At 48.1% G+C, this 14,189-nt stretch overlaps 1 protein-coding gene across 1 annotated transcript in view; it reads left to right on the plus strand.

Annotated features, from left to right (window-relative positions):
* The window catches only part of CRACR2A (calcium release activated channel regulator 2A), a 107,793-nt gene that overhangs the window by 19,553 nt on the left and 74,051 nt on the right, over window positions 1-14,189 (plus strand). The window lies entirely within an intron of this gene.

Consider the following 14,189-nt stretch of genomic DNA (forward strand, 5'->3'; position numbering starts at 1 on the left):
CTGAAAATCATCCTATCAGGGAAAGTTGGTGTCACCCATGATGTCTGCTTGGATGAGAGGCTGTGAGTCCTCGAGCCTGGGAAACTCTAAGAAACCAAACAACAAAACCTTGTTCCCCTCCCCGACCCCGCTCCTCACACTTTGACCCCACTCAGGATCATGTGAAACTGAATCTCTGGAGTGAGGCCCAGGCATCTGGAGTCTAAAACTGTCCCCAGATGATTCTAATGTGCTGAGAGGTTCTGGTTGTCCCAACTACCAGAACCTATGAAGGTGAGCCTATCAGAAAAAGGTTTTTGCAGATGTCATTCAGCTACAGATCTCCGGGTGAGACCATCCTGATTATCCAGGTGGGCCCTAAATTCAATGACAGGTGTCCTTATAAGAGGCATGCAGAGTAGAGACCCAGAGAGGACAAGGCCGTGTGAAGACAGAGGCAGAGCCTCTAGTGATGGAACCACAAGCCAAGGGACACCGGGAGGCGCCAGAAGCCAGAAGTAAGGAAAGGACTCTCCCTAGAGCCTTCAGAGGGAGCACGGCCCTGTGGACACCTTGATTTAGGACTTCCGGCTTCTAGAACTATGAGAGAATCCATTTCTGTTGTTTTAAGATACCTAGTTGTTTCTTTTTTTCTTTTTTAACATCTTTATTGGAGTATAATTGCTTTACAGTTGTTAGTTTCTGCTTTATAACAAAGTGAATCCGTTATACATATATATATATACATATGTCCCCGTATCTCCTCCCTCTTGCATCTCCCTTCCACCCTCCCTATCCCACCCTTCTAGGTGGTCACAAAGCACCGAGCTGATCTCCCTGTGCTATGCGGCTCCTTCCCACTAGCTATCTATTTTACATTTGGTAGTGTATATATGATACCCAGTTTTTGATCATTTGTTTCGGCAGCCCCAGCAAACAAATGCTCTGCCTATAGGGTGGATAAAATTTGGTGAGATGGGGACTTCCCTGGTGGCACAGTGGTTAAGAATCCTCCTGTCAATGCAGGGGACATGGGTTCAATCTCTGGTCCAGGAAGATCCCACATGCTGTGGAGCAACTAAGCCCGTGTGCCACAGCTACTGAGCCTGTGCTCTAGAGCCTGCGAGCCACAACTACTGAGCCCGCATGCTACAACTACTGAAGCCCGCGTGCCTAGAGCCCGTGCTCCGCAACAAGAGAAGCCACTGCAATGAGAAGCCCACGCACCGCAACGAAGACCCAATGCAGCCAAAATTAAAGTAAATTAAATAAATAATTTTTTTTAAAAAAGGACCATTTAAACAATTCTTGGTGAGACGGAAGGAGTAAAGGAGTTTTTCAGAAATGGAAGCAAAATGAATGAAATTGAGAAGGCACGGCTAGAGGTAGAATAGAGGCAGAGTGGCTACCACAGAGGGCTGTTCCTAAGACGAGTGGGAACTCCTTCTGTACAGAGCCCCCCCAGAGCACCCCAGAAGTTGGCGATGCCTTTCCTCTCCATCTCTCCTGGCATATTTCAGGGAATTGGCTTTGCCACACCTCCTTAGAGCACAAAAGGCCCAGGAACCTGGGAAGTGAGTTTGAACTTCCTTCCACAAGCATGGGGGCTACCGGGGGATGCTGAGGAGGGAACTATGTGGCGAAGTTTGGAGGCCTGCCTGCCTGGCCTGGCGTTGCACGTCTCAACACTGGGTCCCTTCTGCTCTCCGCCCCTCCCTGCATTGGGGGTGGGGGGGACCTCTTTCCATGGCGGCTTCATGAGTTTGAGTGAAGCATTTGTTTCCCAGCCTGGGAGGTCTGGGTGACTTCACCAACATCAGCGTGTGGATCTGCCGATGTCTTAGAAGTTGATCCCTTCTGCAGACCCCTAACTAGAGCTCCATCACTTCTGAGGAACCCCGGAGGGACCGTCCTCAGCCCACCACATTGGAATGAGGGCAGCCAGCTTCCAAGCGTGCACAATGCCAACTGTACTTTGTTAATAACCAGGCAGTTATCTTTTGGAGGCATCTCGTGGGCACTGCGTTGAAACCCAGACCCAAACCCTACTTTCTGCCAACACAAGCAAGGGAAGCGTTCTTTATGGAGCCTGGGAAACCAGAGTCCTCCCTGACTCTTCGGCCAGCCCAGCGGGAGCTGACGGGTGAGAGTGTTTGTACTGGAACTCACTAATCATGTGACTGGATCGCATGTGTGCATTTCCCAGGCATTGTTTTGAATAGCAGACTCAGAAAGGACCAGTAGCACGGGAGCAGAGAGGTCACCCTAAGAATGATTGCCTTAGGGGTGGAAAAGCGATTAAATGCTGCCTGGCAGGAGCTGTCTAGGGACTACAGTGCCCTGAACTGCAGGTGGGCAAGGGGGCCTGGATGGGATGCAGAGAGAAAGAGAAACAAGGGAGCAGCCACCCATCAGCCGTGTTGGAGATTTAACGTCACCTGGTGTCCCAGATATGAAGGAAGGACACAGGAACACCTTCTTTTCATTTCATGGGGATGAACGTCTTTACAGAAAGCAGGTCGGGCTTCCCTGGTGGCGCAGTGGTTGAGAGTCCGCCTGCCGATGCAGGGGACACGGGTTTGTGCCCCGGTCCGGGAAGATCCCACATGCTGCGGAGCGGCTGGGCCCGTGAACCATGGCTGCTGAGCCTGCGCATCTGGAGCCTGTGCTCCGCAACGGGAAAGGCCACAACAGTGAGAGGCCCGCATACCACAAAAAGAAAGAAAAAGAAAGCAGGTCACTTCCTCCATGGACACCCCCCTTTGACACTGTGAGGTCAGTGGCTTCTGTTTTAATGTCAAGGGCGAGGCTGCAGAATGCTGGGTGCAGGTCGGAAGGCAGCTGCTGACCTCGAGGTGCAATGTTGGGGTCCCCTGGATAGGATGCTCTGGTAGAGGTCATTCTGGGCATCCTCCCGCTTCCAGGAACCCCTGCCCATTATGGGTTGTGAAAAAGGAGGGCATCTTCAAGTGAGCGTGATGCTGAAGCCAGGGACGGAGGACCACTGCTGCCGCTAAGCCTCCCCGGGTGCTGAGCTGCCCCCTCTCGAGCCTTCCTCTCACTCTGATCCTGAGAGAGGGCACCAGTGAAGATGTTTCCAGTCAAGCAGCAGAGTGTTCTGAACGCAGACATACAGACTGTTTCAAAACCTCCACCTCCGATGTCGTCCTATTGGCAAGAAAACCAGAGGGATTTTCCTGGCGTGGGTGGAAGACACCCACCGATCTGACACTAACTGGCCCCCTGAACTGTGGGGAGAAACTGCACCCCAGGGAGTCATGCCTCCCGGAGAATCCTTGCTGTGATGGGACGTCTAGGGCTGGCTGCCTTCCCACAGGTGGGGACAACCTGGAGAAGGGCGGCCCCAAGACCAGCCACAGGTCCATTCAATGGACAGACACGGGGTGAGGCCTCCTGCTCAGCACTCAGGACAGGGCCGAGGATGCTGCTGGGAACAGATCAAGCTGCCCTCGGGGAGCTTAGGTCCAGCAGGAGAGGCAGAGGTCAACTGATGCTGCATTGTTACAATGGGCATACATGCTAGAGAGGGGTCGAGGTCCCTGAGAACATACAACAGTAAACCTAGTCTGAGGGTCTTAAAGGGCATGTGCCCCTTTAAGATCTGCCGTATTTACAAATGGACCCTCCCCATTACAGATGAGGAAACTGGCTCCCAATTCTGTCTCCATCTCGGCCGGGGGGAGTTCACGTCTGCTGTGGTCGGGACCAGTTTGACAGACATTGTAGGGACAGTGTCGAGGTCCAGGAAGTCGTAAAGCCCTGCGGTGGATGGGGGAGTGGCAGGGTGCCCGCAGCCCGGGCTGGCGAGGGGCTCTTGCCACAGGCCCTATTCCTGAGAGGCAGGAGCTCTTCCAAGGGATGGGTGAATCCCTGTGGAGCTGTTTGTCCCTGCGTTGACATCAGAAATAACGAGCATGCTTGGGAAGCAGCCGTGGCGCGGTCCGTGCTCAGGTGTGGGCCCTGCCTTCAGGCTGCCCTCCAGCCTTTCCCTCCCCTCCCCTCCCCACTCTGAGCCACTGGGCCAGCCCAGGTCGCCACAGCCCCTCGCTGCTCTAGTCTCCTTGTTTCTGTTTGACTCCATCCTCCACGCTGTCTTCAAACTGTCCTGGTTCTCTTACCCTTGGCTGTATGACCTCAGGCAGGTGACTTGACCTTTCTGAGCCTCGTGTGTAAACGAGGGCGGTCGACATCATACACGGTTGTAAGTAGAATCAGTTAGGACAATGTCCTTGCACCCAGCACAGTGCCTGGCATGTATTAGCTGCCTTAAGTGCATAAGTTTCTGCAACCCATGATAAGTCCTTATCACCGACGAAATAAAGAATGACCCCCTTAGCATTCAGCTCATCCAAGAAGCTTCTGTGGACTCCTGTTCTGTGCTAGTCATTGTGCTAATGCTATGGTTACAGGATGAGTGAGCCAGGATCCCTGACCTCCAGGAGCTAAAAATTTAGTGGGGGGATAGATTTGAATAGAACCAAGTGTAACGCAGTGTGATGAGTCATGTTTTAACAGAAAGCACCAAGGGCGATAGGAGCACAGAATAAGCAACTGAGTCCGTTTGGCCTGGGCTCCCAGGCTCCCAGGCCCCCAGTCCTACCTCTCTCGACGTGAATGCCCAGGTATAGTCTGTCAGACATCAGTACTCAGTCTTGGGAAAGAGCTTGTTCTGTTGGGAAGAAAGCAGGCACATTTTTAATGTTGATCAGTTTTGCAGCAGTGTCTTTAATATATACCAGCCACCTTGAAATACATCTGATTAACCACCAGATCTCACGCCGAGCCTGTGTTTGGCTTTGATGTACTCATCTGCAAGGAAATATTGGAAAGCTAATCATCATAGGACTTAGCTCTTATAAAACGCCTTTTATCTTCAAAGTGGTTTACAACCACTAATTATGAGACGAATTAGTGTGAACAGCAACCGTGTCACAGAGACCCCCAAACCATTATCAAGGCCTTTAACGTATCTTATAATATAGCAAGAGAAGTGTGAATGGTGCTGCTGAATATTAGTTGCCCAGACTTGGAAGAGTTATTTTATAGCGGTAGAGACAGCTGTTCCCTGTCTCCCTTGAGGCCAGACAAGGAAATTGGACCTAATTCGAGGAAAAAGGAGGCAGAACATAGCGGTTGCATAAGCCACAGCAGGCAGAGTGGTGAGTTGCCCTCTCAAAGGTGCTTCTGTACAGCTGCCCCTTTAAATAGGCTGGTGGGGCATGTGGCCTTCCTGGTGGCCTGTGGTGAGTGACATCACACCATGAGGTCCCCTCCCACTGGGCCATCAAAGGTAGATCATATGTCTTCATGTAGTGTTTTTTTGTCATTGTGTTGCTTTTTTGTTTATGAGTTTCTTTTGTTAGAACTGTATCTGGGGTGGAGGAGGCCAGTTTGGGTTCCATAATGGGAAGAATGATAACAGTAGCTAACACTCGTAAGGTACTACCCTTGCCTTCATTGTACAGGTGAGGAAAGTGGGGCTCAGAGAGGTTGAGTAACCTGTTTGTGGCCACACAGCCAGGGGCTCGGGGACTCTGGACTTGGACCTGATGTTCTAACCCACCACAGTAAGAGGCCTATCAGAGAAGGGGTGGGACTGTCCGAAGCCCCCCAGCACTGTTGAAGAAGCAAAGAACAATCTGATACAGAACAGGGAAAGACTCCTTTCCAGACTGGCCTTGCTCCTGTGCTTACTAGTTTAATCGTGAGCAGTGGTTGGTGAAGAAGCAGCATCTTTATTCATCTGTCTCACTGTCCTGGTCCCACCAGAGGGTCTTCCCAGGGCTGTGGGGTGTCGGAGGCCACAGGCATGAATGTCAGGGAGGCCACCTGTGAGACCCTGAAGCTTGGGAAAAGCACATTTTCCCAGGTACTCAGATGGATTTAAAATGGGCCCCGAGCTGTAAGTCTAGGGTGGGGAATACAGTTTAAAGAGGCATCTTCACCTGTGCAGACCGTGCTGGGGATTCAGAGATCACCCACTCGGGAGACCCTGGGCAGAAGCATTAGCCTCACAATTTCTTTTGTGGTGAGAGCTGATGGTCGGTAGCTTGACAGTGGCCACGGTAGGAATATTGACACCATAGAAATAGGCAGAAGCTGCAAATCGGGGTTCTTCCCCACCCTCCCAGGGGGACTGATTGTTAAGTATTGCAGTGTCTTTTTCTCTAACACCATTTCTGACACCAAATGTGTGTCCTAGGATACAATTCAACTCTAACACTAACACAGACCCCACAGGGTAAAGGCTCAGTCCCACAAGACTGTCCCCATTCAGATGCCAGCTGCACGTCCCAAGTTGTTACCCTGTTGTACTCCACCCCTCAGACCGGCAAGCCCTGTACTCACCCAGCCTCAAAACCGAAAAATGAGCCTGGAGACGGCAACAGAGACATCAGTGGCTTATTGAATAGGGGATTTTACATGTCGGAAGCAAAAGGGTCCTGGAGTGACACCCTGCCATGCATGGCAGACGGCAGGCAGGACCTGGCAGCGGTGTTGACTCCCAGGGGAAGAGGGAGGTTACCAGTTATAGAGGGGATTGCCATAGGTTGACCCATCAGCTGGTTACCAGGAAAACCAGCAGAGGACACACCCCTCACCGCCCCTTTGATCAAATGTCATAGTGGAGACGTTCTGATCTAAAGATGAGACCAGTCACTAGCTGGGGCTGGGGGCAAGTACTAGGCACTTATTGATTAGACTGTATGGTTAAGAGGGAAGGTCAGTCACGTGAGCAGGTGTGGGTGCAGCAGGGACTGGTCGAGCAGGGGATGTGCAGAGAGCAAGGGAGCAGCCACCTTGGGGGGGCCTCATCGTACACCCCCATACGTCTGACCGACTAGCTGTAAATTCTGGGCTTCCCACAACCGCTCCTCAGGTTCAAAAACTCTCTAGCGCACAGAACTCAGGAAGGTGCCTTACTTATTATTACCAATTGTTATAAAGGATACAACTGGGGAACAGCCAGAAAGAAGAAAGCCCAAGGCAAGGGAAGGTAGGGTATGGCATGGGTGTGGCACCCCCTAGATCTTCCACGGGTTCACCAACCCGGAAGCTCCCCAAGCCCCATCCTTTGGGGCTTCTTTTTTTTTTTTTTTTGCGGTACATGGACCTCTCACTGTTGTGGCCTCTCCCACTGCGGAGCACAGGTTCCGGACACGCAGGCTCAGCGGCCATGGCTCACGGGCCCAGCCGCTCCACGGCATGTGGGATCTTCCCAGACCGGGGCACGAACCCGCGTCCCCTGCATCGGCAGGCGGACTCTCAACCACTGTGCCACCACGGAAGCCCAGCAGTTATCTTTTGATCTTCGACTACAAGTTTTATTTTTTTAGCAAAAACTCCTATGTATCCTGGCTCCTTCCTTGCCTCTTGGGAACGGAGCGATCTGAGAGGCTGCCTTCCAATGCTAGGGTCCTCAAGAGTGTCCTCAAACAAAACATAATTCTCAACTTTTAGGCCGTGCATTCTTTTCAGTCGCCACTTCTAATCACACGGTTGGTTCCTCTGGCCACCAGCCCCCATTCCTGAAACTGAGCCAGAGTCACTCCTTAGCATGAACTCACGTGTAGTTGAAAAGGGGCTCATTGTAAATAACAAAAGACCCTTCTTTCGTTCAGGAAATTCTGAGGGTTTTAGGAGCTCTGCACCAGGAACTGGCACAAAGACCAGATAGATATTTTTCCTTGTACCACCAATACGTTCCCTTCTCAGCTCTCACTCTCAGTGGCCAGTTAGGAAGCCAGCACACACTTACTGAGCACCTGTTCTATGCAAAGTACCAGGCTGGGAATTTGTTCATTTAAATGATCAAATATCCATTTCACACTTACTAAGATTTCTTGATAGGGCTTCTGCTTTTGCAGAAGAAATAAGACATATCACGTGCACTTGAAAATCTAGCCGACTGGATCAAGCCGGGGGTTCTAATGCATGAAGCATGAAAGGGTAAGTACTCAGAGGGACAGAGGCCACAGCAGTCCAGACCAGGGAGTCAGGGAAGACTTCTTGGAGGAGGCGGACTTAGAGCTGGGCCCTGAAGGCACATACAAGATTGAGAGTTGGCGCAGACTGTGGAGCGTTCTTACAGGGAGGGAGGGCGAACTGAAACTGCCCTTCATTGAGTCCTAGAAAACAAACGCAGCCCCTGTATGCCTCTGGTCTTCTCACTTACTCTCAGGGGTGGTAAGTTCGAGTCCCAGCTCTTCCTGATGACCCTGGACGGGTCACGTAACCTCTCGGAGACTGAGATGTTCATTACTAAAAGAGGGAAAAGACAGCCAGTCCGGACAGCGTCACAGGATCGCTATGGAAATGGGATGATACAAGTGAAAGTTCTTTTTAAACTGTGAAATATAATTAGCATCATTAGGAGTTTATATGTCTTTCATTATTTTATCACCTCCCAAGGAGTCATCTCACTATCAGAATTTCGAACGAAAAAGAATAATGCTGAATATGCCCTAGAAATTACTGTAAGAGCTCACACTTACCAACCGCTTACTGTGTGCCAGGCATCGTTTCCAAGTGTTTTACCCGTTTTTACATTGCCCGGTCCTCACGGGAAGTAGGTACTGTCACCTGCTTTTTTACAGATGGGGCAATTGAGGGTTAGGGCCTGTGTGGGTGGCATGTGGGTGGCCCAGAGCCTCTCCTTCCCCCACGTCCTATGTACCAGATGCTTTTGGTGGCCTGCCCTCATCACAGTGGGAGGACTGGCCATTTCCTTGTCCTGTGGCCACTTCCAGCTGCTGGCCTCTGTCCCTTTGCCTGGGGGCTTTCTCCAAAGCCATCACCCATGGCCCACTGGAGCGCTGGGGGTTAACACCCTCAGGGGCAGCCTCCCCATGACTCAGGGGTTGACCTACAAGTAGCCTGACCCTTTCCCCTGGGGTTGGACCCCTGAGACCTGTGATCTACCCTCGAGTTCCTGGGAGGCCCCAAGCCCCAGCAGCTGCTCGCCCGTTGTTGGCTGGAGAAGGTGCCTCTCGCAGGCTGCTTCCCTCCCCACTCCCCGGACAGTGTTTCCAAACAAGCCACTTTCACCCAAATCCTTGTCTCAGGGTCTTCTAAGACACCACCGATCAGAAGCTGAATTGTGTCCCTAAAAGGTACCTTAAAGCCTTAACCCCAGGACCTCGGAATGTGACCTGATTTGGAAGTAGGGTGATTATGAATGTAATTAGTCAAGTTGAGATGAGGTCATTGAGCAGGCCCTTAATCAGTAGGACTGGTGATAAGACAGGAAGAGGATGGGGGCAGACACGGGAGGGGAGAGGCCACGTGATGAAGAAGGCAGAGCTCACAGGAGAGATGCAGCTGAAAGCCAAGGACTCCAGGGTGGCCGCCACCTCCAGACGCTGGGAAGAGGCAAAGAAGGATCCTACCTGGAGTCTCAGGGCGCACAGCCTGCTCTGAGACATCTGGAGTTTGGGTTTCTAGCCCCAGAACTGTGAGAGAGTATGTTTCTGTTGTTTAAGCCACCCAGTGTTTGGTCCTCTGTTGTAGTGGCCCTAGGAAACTAACACACCTCCTGTCTGAGGTCTTGATTCTTCCTTAACTTGCTCCCTCCCAGGGGTCCGGTAAGACCTGTGGGCATCTCACGTCCTTTACTGGTGCAGCTCCCTTTCAGATCCTTTGCTCAGCAACCCTCCTGTGTCCTCACAGCTTGACACGACTGGCCCGTCCGCCTCTCTTTGACACGGCCAACGCGGAGTTAGTGGTGGACATGTGGGGCATTGCCACATATAGAATATTCCTCCATTGGAGCCTGGGTAATTAATGGGATTTGAATGGATCCTGAAGATGCTTTGGAGCTCTTGACTTCCTAACTGTCTGCTGCAGGAGAGATTCAAGGGAGATCAGGGTGACTTTCAAGTCAGTCTCCGGTGTGGTGTGCCGCAAGGTATCAGCCATTCTCCAGCTCCGTGGAGCCCAGAGTGAGGGGGAAGGGAGCTTAGGGCCTTCAGAAGGGATATGGGCTTGGTCCGTGAACGTTCTGATTACAGCAGTTACTAAGCTGTGAATTACTTTGGAAATCTGGGAAATGTTCCTGGAAATATTTGAGGGCTGGATAATTTCCATCTGTGTATAAAAGCTTTCATGGAACCATTCTGGAGGGAGAATGGCAGTCTGCCGGCTCTGATAGAGACGGGCAGATAAAAATGGGCTCTTTTTTCCCTTTGTGATGGTGATGGCCTTTGCCCTTTGCCTCTGGAACGCATCGCACCCTTTTCCCTTTTATGGGTGTACTGTCTGGTGGCCAAAAAAATCTTGGAGACAGAAAGCTGTGTCCAGCCGGGGCCCAGGGCATCACAGGGCTTCATCCAAGTGTGAGGCAGCCAAGCCCATCACAGAGCTTCCATTTTATTTTGAAATGAAAATAGAAGTACTTCTGTTGTTTTGTCTTCCCTTCTACTTGGAAACCCCACGGATGCTGTGGGAAGATTGCAGGTCAAAGCCAGAGGAGAAAGGAGGCGAACTCATAAAGGGAAATTGTCTGCAGGAGGGGCTCTGCCCTGCTCCCTTACTTTCCAAGTTCATTTAGCTCCCTACACTAAGGGACTGAGCATTTTCACAGGGAAATGACTTAATTTTCAGCCATTTCCGGCTTGCCAGAGTTGAAAGTATGAGGAAGAAACTGGATCCTGGGAATAAACACAGTAGGCAGGCCTAGATTTGCAAGTCCTGGGGAATATGAGAAGGGTCTGGCTGACCTATTCTTTTTTTTAAAAAAATAGATCTAGTCAACTATTCACATACAATAAACCACATGTGTTTAAAATGTATAATTTGATGTTTTGATATATATTTGTATCTATATGTATGTACGTTTGCATATGTGTGTCTGTCTGTATGTATATGTACATCTCCATGCAACCATCACCACAATTAAGATTTCGAACATATCCACACCCCCAAAAGTTTGCTGTTGCCCATTTGTCATTCCTCCTTTTCACCCTTCCCTACCCTCCCTTATCTCTTTCCTGTCACTATAGGTGAGTCTTCATTTTTTTTATAATTTTATATAAGTAGAATCAAATAGGTTGCACTCTTTTTGTCCAGCTTCTTTCACTCACATGATTATTTTGAGATTCATACAGTTTGTTGCTTGGATCAACAGTCCCTTCCTTTCAAAGCTGAATAGCATCCCTTTGTGTGTTTATACCACAATCTTACCAGTTCACCTGCTGATGAATATTTGGGCTGTTTTTGGCTACTACAAATAAAGCTTCTGTGAACCTTCATGGACAAGTCTTTGTATGGACGTATGCTTTTATTCTCTTGGGTAAGTAATATTGAGGAGTGTCATGGCTGGATCAGATGGTAGAAGTTTGTTTGACTTTTCTAGGAGACCACAAAGTGTTTTCCGAAGGGATTGTACGTTTGTGTACATTCCCACCAGCGACATATGAGTGTTCCATCCTGTCACCCCACATCCTTGGCAAGACTTGGTCAATCTTTTGCTTTTCAGACATTCTAACAAGTGTGTAGTGGCATTTCATTTTGGTTTTAAATTTCATTTCCCTTATGACTAATAATGATGAACATTTTCATGTGGTTATTTGATATCCACATATCTTATTTTGTGAAGCACCTGTTCAAATGTTTGTCCATTTAAAAACAACTGAGTTGTTGATTTTCTTTTAAAAATTTTAAAATAGATATAGTGTTGTTCGGGCTATCTATTTCTTCTTGAGTGAGCTTTGATATTTAGTGTGATATTTCAAGGAATTTGTCCATCTCATCTAAATTGTCAAATTTATTGGCATAAAGTAGTTCATAATATTCCCTTATTATCCTTTTAATGTCTGTAGAATTTGTAATGATGTCATCTTAAATTCCTTATACTATAATATGTATCTTCTCTCTTTATTGATCTTCTTAAAGGCCTAGCTTTTAGTTTTGTTGATTTTCTCCACTGTTTTTCTCTATGGTTTTCTATTTCATTGATTTCTGTTCTGATTGTTATTATTTCTTCTCCTTACTTTGGGTTTAATTTACTCTTCTTTTTCTAGTTTCTAGAGGTAGAAGATGAGGCCATTGGCCTGAGACCTTTCTTCCTTTCTAATATATTTGTTTAGGGCTATAAATTTTTTCCTGAGTACTGCTTTAGCAATATACTACAAAATTTGAAATATTGTACTTCTATTTTCATTTCATTCAAATTATTCTTAAATTCCATTTTCATTTCTCCTTTGAGCCATGGGTTTCTAGAAGTATGTTACATAGTTTCCACATTTGGAGATTTTCCAGAGGTCTTTCTGTTATTGGTTCTAACATAATTGCATTGTGATCAGAGTACATACTTTGTATGACTGAATCCTTTTAAATTTATTGGAACTTGTTTTGTGGACCAGAATATGTACTGTCTTGGTAAATGTTCCATGTGCACTTGAAAGTGTGTTCAGGTTTTGTTGGGTGGATTGTTCTATAAATGTCAAGTAGGTCAAAATAGTTGATAGTTTTGTTCAAGTCTTCTGTATCCTTACTGATTTCTGTCTTCTTGTTTTATTAATTATTGATAGAGGGATAATGAAATCTGAATGTGATTGTGGATTTGTCTAGTTCTCCTTGAAGTTCTATCAGTTTTTGTTTTATGCATTTGCTTTTTGCACCTGTTGTTAGGTGCATATGTGTTTAGATTGTTTTATCCTATTGATGAATCGCCCTCTTTATCATTATGAAATGACTTTATCTCCATTAATATTCTTCGTTCTATAGAATCTATTTTGCCTGATATTAATATGCAGATTTCCCTTGACTAGTGTGAACGTGCTATATATTTTTTCAGTCTTTTACTTTTAACCTATTTGTGTCTTTTTTTTAAATAAAAATTTATTTATTTATTTATTTATTTACTTTGGCTGCGTTGGGTCTTCATTGCTGCACATGGGCTTTCTCTAGTTGCAGCGAGCGGGGGCTGCTCTTTGTTGTGGTTCACGGGCTTCTCATTTCAGTGGCTTCTCTTGTTGCGGAGCACGGGCTCTAGGTGCACGGACTTGTGGCCCACGGGCTCTAGGGTGCAGGCTCAATAGTTGTGGTGCACGGGCTTAGTTGTTCCGCAGCATGAGGGGTCTTCCCAGACCAGGGCTCGAACCCGTGTCCCCTGCATAAGCAAGCGGATTCCTAACCACTGTGCCATCAGGGAAGTCCCCTATTTGTGTCTTTATGCTAAGGTACATTTCTTTTAGGCAGCATATAGTTGGGTTTCCTCAATTTAGGGTGTCTGTCAGGCTCCACCTGGGTTTCCCCTTCCTGTGCCATGAACTGAAAACTCTTTAGGCAATAATGGGGCATATTTCATTTGTTTCCCATCTCTCAGGAACAAGGCCTAGACTAGAGGGAGGCAAGTGTGGGCCCTTTGGGAGCAAAATTTATAAAGCTAGTCACTCTCAGATACACAGCTTCGAGAGTGGAATCCTCTCCTTGCACCTTAAGAAGACACTCTCAAGAGTGGGAGTACAGGGCTAGGACCTGAGACTCAATGCCTCTTAATCTGATACTTTAGGGGCGTCCCTCCACTCACCCTAGTCCCAGCCCTGCTGGTCACTATCCTTCATTGCCTGATATCCAGTGTCTGGAAAACCATTTAAAAAAAAAAAAAAATATATATATATATATATATATATATATATATGTCATCTGGATTTTGGGTTATTTCAACTGGGAGGGTAAATCCAGTCCCTGTTATTCCATCTTTTCTGGAAACAGAAGTCTGGACTTATTCTTTATGTGATGAAAATCCCATATAAAGAGCTTCCTGAGTGAAACACAAATGCCTTCAGGCATCCCTGCAAAGCATTTATGAAAGAGCCGTCTTCCTTCATTCAACAGAGAATCAATGAGCACTTACTTTATACCATCTTTGGGCTGATACCTGGGGTTAAAATCAAATAAGAGGTGGTGCCTCTCTTCTAGTGCTCATAGCCGACCTCTTTAGAACTGTGAGATTGCCTCTTTTATGTCATGCATCACCTGTGACATGGGCCAGGGAAGCTGGGAGCCAGAGAAAGTCAGACCTAGAACGGAGAGATCAGGTTTACTCGTTCCCAGGCCCAGAGTGGCTTTGGGGCTCTCTTACGCTCACCCAGCTGGTCAGTAGTAGTGGATTGCTATGCACTCTATTTTGAGGGCTATAGAGGAGGAACCCAACCCCAAAGACCTTCCTCCACCTCCGGTCACCA

This window comes from Mesoplodon mirus, assembly GCF_964341445.2.
Source record: "Mesoplodon mirus genome assembly, chromosome: 11".
Taxonomy (NCBI): Eukaryota; Metazoa; Chordata; class Mammalia; order Artiodactyla; family Ziphiidae; genus Mesoplodon; species Mesoplodon mirus.